This window comes from Castor canadensis, chromosome 17 (genome assembly GCF_047511655.1).
Source record: "Castor canadensis chromosome 17, mCasCan1.hap1v2, whole genome shotgun sequence".
Lineage (NCBI taxonomy): Eukaryota > Metazoa > Chordata > Mammalia > Rodentia > Castoridae > Castor > Castor canadensis.
The window spans coordinates 18,170,662-18,177,206 of NC_133402.1; the positions used below are offsets into that span (position 1 = coordinate 18,170,662).

At 57.1% G+C, this 6,545-nt stretch overlaps 1 protein-coding gene across 1 annotated transcript in view; it reads right to left on the bottom strand.

Annotated features, from left to right (window-relative positions):
• Il4r (interleukin 4 receptor) overlaps positions 1 to 6,242 on the bottom strand; it is a 30,669-nt gene extending 24,427 nt beyond the window's left edge. Inside the window, exon 1 of the mRNA XM_020181974.2 lies at positions 6,128 to 6,242. The gene's annotated coding sequence lies outside the window, so the exon portion shown is untranslated. The remainder of the gene's footprint in view (positions 1 to 6,127) is intronic.
• Positions 6,243 to 6,545: the final 303 nt, after the last annotated feature.

Below are 6,545 nucleotides of genomic sequence, written 5' to 3' on the forward strand. Positions count from 1 at the left end.
TCCGCAGCTGGGCGTCAGTGGCTCATGCCTGCAATCCCAGCTACTCAGGAAACAGAGGTCAGGAGGATTGAGGTTTGAAGCTAGCCTGGGCAAATAGTTCACAAGACCCTGTCTCGAAAAAACCCATCATAAAAAAGGGCTGGTGGAGTGGCTTAAGTGGTGAGAACCTGCCAAGCAAGTGTGAGGTCCTGAGTTCAAACCCCAGTGCTGCCAAAAAAAGAAAAAAGTTCCATCCACCTCAAATATTTATAAAGCACATAACACTTTTAAATACCTCTTAAAACGGAAACCAAAAGCGAACTTGTAAAGCATTTGGGAGGTGAACAGCAACGTAACAAGAGCTGTAGGGTGAAACTAAAGAAGTATGCAGAGAATTACAGCCATTTAGCCTGAAGCAGATTTATTGCAAAACAAGAAAGACTGAAAACATTTGTTACCCTCAACAGAGAAATCTCAGAATGGAAGAAACTCCGATTGACTCATAGAGAAGAAAAATACAGAGCTTTTAGCTAACAAGTCTAATATGACCCCACCGGGATGTGGCTGTTACAAAGTATGAGTACAGGTTCCATCAACAGAGGTATGCATTCCAGATCCAAGGAGGTGATAGTCTCCCTCTTGTTTGACTGGGAAAACTTTGGGAGGAGGATTTACATGGGGCTCTAAACAACTAAATCACCGAGGTCAGGGAGAACACCTGAAATAACTATAGCTGTGTGGTCTGAAAAAGAGAAACACTGGGCTGGAGAGGAGAGAGATGGTTAGTATTCCCAAGGTGAAGAACCTGAGCCAGAAACTGGAAGTTCCAGGAGAGCTGATTTGGTTAAATCTCAGGGAAGATTGTCCCCCCAGTGAGAGCTGCTGGCTGTGACAAGCGTCCCACACTCAGAGGCAACACGAACAGGAGGCTGGAGCCTGGGCTCTGCATCAGGGACCCTTCCCGGAGAAGTTTCGTTTCCTCTTTTGAAAAGGCAGGATGCCCCGTCCCCGAGGCTTCAGGAAGACCTCAGCTCCCCCCACCCGCCAAGTCCCCAAGTTCTCCAAAACGGCTCTTGGGGAAGAAGCTTGCTCCCTCATTTCTGACCGAGAGACGTCAGAACGGGGCTTGAACGCTTATGAGTAGCAGCCCTAGGCTTGGGGCAGACTCTCACCCGAGTGAGTCTCTGCGCTGAGCCTCAGTTTCCCCTTGGGAAACGGGGAGGGTGCCCACTCAGGTGGCGCACTGAGGTGGAGCCTCCCCTCTGCCGCATCGCCCCCTTCCTGCCTGGGACACTGGGGAGATTCTTGTCCCCACACCAATCTGTCAAATTAACCAGACCGCTTTTCAAATGCCGTTTACCGCTCCCAATCCTGCCTGGCCACACTCACAGGCTGCTGGCAGGTCACAGGTCAACACACCAACAACGTGAGGGGTCACAGGTCAGCACACCAACAACGTGAGGGGTCACAGGTCAGCACACCAACAACGTGAGGGGTCACAGGTCAGCACACCAACAACGTGAGGGGTCACAGGTCAGCACACCAACAACGTGAGGGGTCACAGGTCAGCACACCAACAACGTGAGGGGTCACAGGTCAGCACACCAACAACGTGAGAGGTCACAGGTCAGCACACCAACAACGTGGGGGGTCACAGGTCAGCACACCAACAACGTGGGGGGTCACAGGTCAGCACACCAACAACGTGGGGGGTCACAGGTCAGCACACCAACAACGTGAGGGGTCACAGGTCAGCACACCAACAACGTGAGGGGTCACAGGTCAGCACACCAACAACGTCGGGGGTCACAGGTCAGCACACCAACAACGTGAGAGGTCACAGGTCAGCACACCAACAACGTGAGAGGCCACAGGTCAGCACACCAACAACGTGAGGGGTCACAGGTCAGCACACCAACAACGTGAGGGGTCACAGGTCAGCACACCAACAACGTGAGGGGTCACAGGTCAGCACACCAACAATGTGGGGGTCACAGGTCAGCACACCAACAAATGGGGGGCCACAGGTCAGCACACCAACAACGTGGGGTGCGAGGGTTTTCTACCTTTAACCGTAATCTTCCTGGTGTTTACAAACTGCAATGACGATGGATGGCTTCCAAGTGCCCGGTGTTGTGCTGCTGTGTGGCCCCGGACACACTGCTAAACTTCCCTGTACTTTGAATTCACCCATAAAACTTGGATAAGAGTTCCTGCCTCGCCAGGCAATTCTATAAGCTGCCCAGAAAATGCAGACATCAGGCTCCTGCTTACCTCCTTGATCTCCACGCCTTCCCCCTCCCGCTCAATTCCATCCAACCCCGCCAGCCTCCTTGCTGTGGGCCAAGCACACCAAGCTTGTTCCTACCCCAGGGCCTTTGTACGTGCTGTCCCCGCCCAGACACCCACGTGTCTTGTTACATCAGGTCTCAAGTGCAAGTCTCCCTCCTGAAAGTCACCCTCCCCACTACGCTGTCAGCTCCACAGGGGTCCTCTCTCTGGGTCACTCCCGGCTGTGTTGCCAGTCCTTGGTCCACTGAGTATAAGCACCAACACAAAGTGCTTCTTATTTTAACCTCACACCTGGTTCTGCAGGTTGGAGGCTCTGAGTCCGAAAGCCCTGCCCCACCCTTCCAAGAGACCTTTCCACCAACCCCCCAGGACCCCCTTCCTTCCTCCATGTGTGGCCCAGCCTTAGCAAAGCCTGGATTTCTAAGGGAGCTGAGAGGTCAGGAGGCCCACGGGGGCCCTAGAGCGAGAATGAGTCAGTGGAGGCCAGGCCTGAAACCCCGGCACACATCACATTTCTTGGAAAGGCAACAGCCAACATGTTCAGACAGAGCGGCCTGCAGAAGTGGGGACCTCTGCCCTCTCTGGGTCCCTCCCCTACTGCTCTGCCCCAGACTCTTTCAAATGTCACCCCCTCCAGGACACTATCCCTGATACCACCCTCCCTGCTGAACATCCATGTCCACCTGATGGGATTGTGCAGGTCCCTGGTCTCTTGTGGAATCCTGGGTGACAGACAGATCAGAATTACTGACTGTTCAAGGTCATGATATATAAAATGTCACCTGCCCACCCACCACAGGACTCCAGGGAGGGGACAGATGCCAAAGAGCCTTGAGTGTCACTCAGGTCACACTGTGCTTCTGAGTGAGCTAGTGTCTAGAGCTCCTGGTTTTTGGACTCGTGGGTGAGGGCTGCACATCTGACAGGGGATCTGTGTGCACCGCCCACCTTCTGGACTAGGGGAGCAAGGACTCTGCTGTTGTGTCCCTAGCCCTGTCACAGTGCCTCACAGATCTGGGTGTTCAAACAATCCTTGAAGAAGAAACAAGTGCAGAGGCCAGGTGTCATCTGGAGAAGGGACCCCATCTGAGGCAGAGCCAGAAAGAGCCACCGCAGAGCCTCTTTCACCAGCAAGGTGTCTAGGAAAATACCTCCAAGCGCTCTCATCCCCGTCCCCTGACACATAAAGGCAGGCTCAGAAAGGTCAAGTGGCTTCCTCCAGACTACACAGCTAGGAAGCAGCAAGCTTAGATCTAAAGCTGGAGCCCTGCCTCTGAGCCCGAGCCTGACTCTCTGCCCAGAACCACTGGCTGCAGGACACTGGGGACACAGCCAGCCTGATGCTGGATTGCCTCTGCCTCTGCAGGACCTGGGGCCTTTGCTGGGAACTGTACGTGAACCAGCCCAGCACCCAGGCTGCTCCCAGCTGGGTCATGCACAGTGGACATGGCCGTGATGAACCAGCAATGGGAACAGTGGAGAGGACACAGGTTGAGCAGGAAGGTGGCTTCCACACCTTCCCTCTTTCACTCTCAGATGTGGGACCTCAGGCAAGACCTCAGGGGGCCTCAGTGTCCTCACATGCAAAACGGACAGACAGAGCCCCACCCACGGGGTGCTTGCAGGTGACTGTAAGACACACTTATTACCACCAGTCACAAATGAGTTCCATCATGACAGGATATGAAGTTGTTCCCAGAATTTCACAAATGGGAGATTGAGGAACCCTGGGGAATCCCGCTCTGGCGCCTACACTCTTCTGACCGGTGACATCAGACAGAAACTGTCATTCTGGACCTAGTATGTGTCGGGAATTGTGTTAAGTCTCCTATTACATCTGTAATCCTAGCCACTTAGGAGGTGGAGATAGGGAGGATGGCAGTTTCAGGCCAGCTTGGGGGCTGGGGTGGTGGGGGGGAGGTGGGGGGTCAGACTTCATTTCAATCAACAAGCTGGGTGTGGTGGTTCACACCTGTCCCAGCTATGTGGGAATCGTGGATTAGAAGATCACAGTCTGAGATCAGCCCAGGCAAAAAGTGCAAAACCCTACCTGAAAAATCACCTAAAGCAAAAAGGGCTGGAGGCTTGGCTCACTTGGCTCAAGTGGTAGAGCACCTGCCTAGCAAGTGCGAGGACCTGAGTTCAAACCCCAGTACTGAAAAAAACCCTAAAAAACATGATGTCAGGGTCCCTCACCAAAGCCCAATTATTGTGCAAGTGAGAGTACACCACCCAAAGCTTGTGGCCCTGTGCCATCCCAGGGAGGAGGGGTCAGGTTCAGGAGGCCTCTGTCCTCCTCTTAACTCAGCAGCAGGGCACCGGGCCTGCCTTAGGACATGTCCCTGGCCCACCCGTCTTTCTGCGACCCGGGGAGCGCAGAGCACAAGACAGGTCAGTGAGTCACAGCCCAAGCGCGGCAAACCCTCTGCTGGGAACTGGTGTGGTAACCAGGCGACTCACTGGGGCTTTCCTCCCTGCTGCTCCCCACGCCTGGAGGCAGGCGGGTGCAGGTCCCAGAGTCTGCCCTGCGTTGCTAGGGTCACAAAGAGATAGGTGACACCAGCCTGCCTGTGAAAATAATCAAGGCCAGGTCCCCTCCTGCCTCTGGTGCCTCTGCACTTGCTGGACTTGCTGGCTCCCTGAGCCCTTTCCTTTGTCTGCGCTCAGTGGGCCTCACCTGCAACACTCCACCCCAAGGCCAGCTCAGCAGTCTCAGCTTGCTAGCCCTGTCCCCCATCACAGTTGGTCACACCTGCTGTGTTCCCTCCACCTGCCCACACAACCCACTGTGGAGTCTGCCAACACCAGCAAGTAGAGCTCAGGGAACACTGGGAGTGAAAGAATGGCTAAGCAGCCACCTCCCATTTGGGCCACAGTGTCCCTGTCTGCAGTCATGGGTTGGCTGGACTTTGGCTTTGGCAGGACTCTTACACTACAGGCCACCCTGGCCAAACACACACCTGAGCCTCAGTTTCCCCAACGGACTCCAGGATGGGACATCAGTCCCAGGCAAATGCTGGGGTCCTATAAGCCCACCTGTAGAGGAGAAGCCACGGAGGGAGGAGTGTGTCACACCTCCCAGGGGTCTGGCAGGGGGCTGCGCTGAATCCCAGAGGGAACAAACTGCTGACCCCAGACTTGCCTGGTTCTAAGAAATCTGTATTTTTTGTTTTAAATCAGACTCCTGGGTTTACAGAATCTGAATGAGGGGGAGGACCCCGGGAATCTCCAATTTAGGAACCCCCCCCAGGAGAATCCGGTTTCTGGCCAGTTTCAAACTGGGCTGTTGAGAGGTAGGGGGACGGCAACCAGCGCTGGCATTGGGCCACCTGGCTCCCACTCCTGCTGCCACCTTCCCCGTGGGCGTCACCTGCCGGGGCTTCCACGTCCTGTCTGTGAAATGGCCTCACCGCCGACTCCGGAGCGCGGACAGGTCTAACTCACAGGGGACAGGGTCGGTGCCCGGAGCCCAGCACTATCACTGGGTCGGTTCACCCAGTACCCCGGGGAGCAGACCAGAGAGAAGCCGAACGCGCCCCATGTCCCAATTCCTCCACCTGGAGCCCAAATCGGTTCCCAGAACTTCGCTGGGAACCGCGTCCCCAAGCCCCGACAGTGGCCGCCGGTGTCGGGAGGACTGCGCGGGTCTGGGGGCGCGGGCTGTGCGGGGAGCGCCTCCCCGGTTCTCCGGCCCTCGGCGAGGCGGACCGATCCTGCGCTGCCCCGCGGCGCAAGAGAGCGGGTCGGGGTCTAAGGTCCCCGGGGTTCCCTCGGCCTGGGGCCCCTCGGCCTTCCCGTCCGCCCACCGCGTGCCCAGGGCGATCGCCTCTCTGCGAGCCGCGCGACCGCCTCCTACCTGCGCGCTCCTGCTCCATCCGCCGGCGGCGCGCGAGCGCGAAGGGCCCAGAGCTGCCTGGCGCCGCGGGGCTTTCCTGTGCGCGGGACCCGCCCGCCCGCTGCCGCCCCGCCACGCCCTCTCATTTGAATACCCCGCCCCGGCGCCCGTCTATTTGCATGCGCCGTTCTGCCCCTTAATTCACATGCCCCGCCTCGCGCCCTTCATTTGCATGCCCCTCCCAGGCGCCCATTCGTTTGCTCGCGCTGCCTGCCGCTTGATTTGCATGCCCCGCCCCTGCCCCGTCCAGCGACGCATGCCTATCCCTGCGGTCCTGTAACCCGAGCCACCGCCCTCTCCCAGGCCGACCCCAGCACCTGCCGCGCGCGGACTCCCATGCAGCGCCGATGTCGCCCCCCGAAGAGCTGCAGGGTTCCTG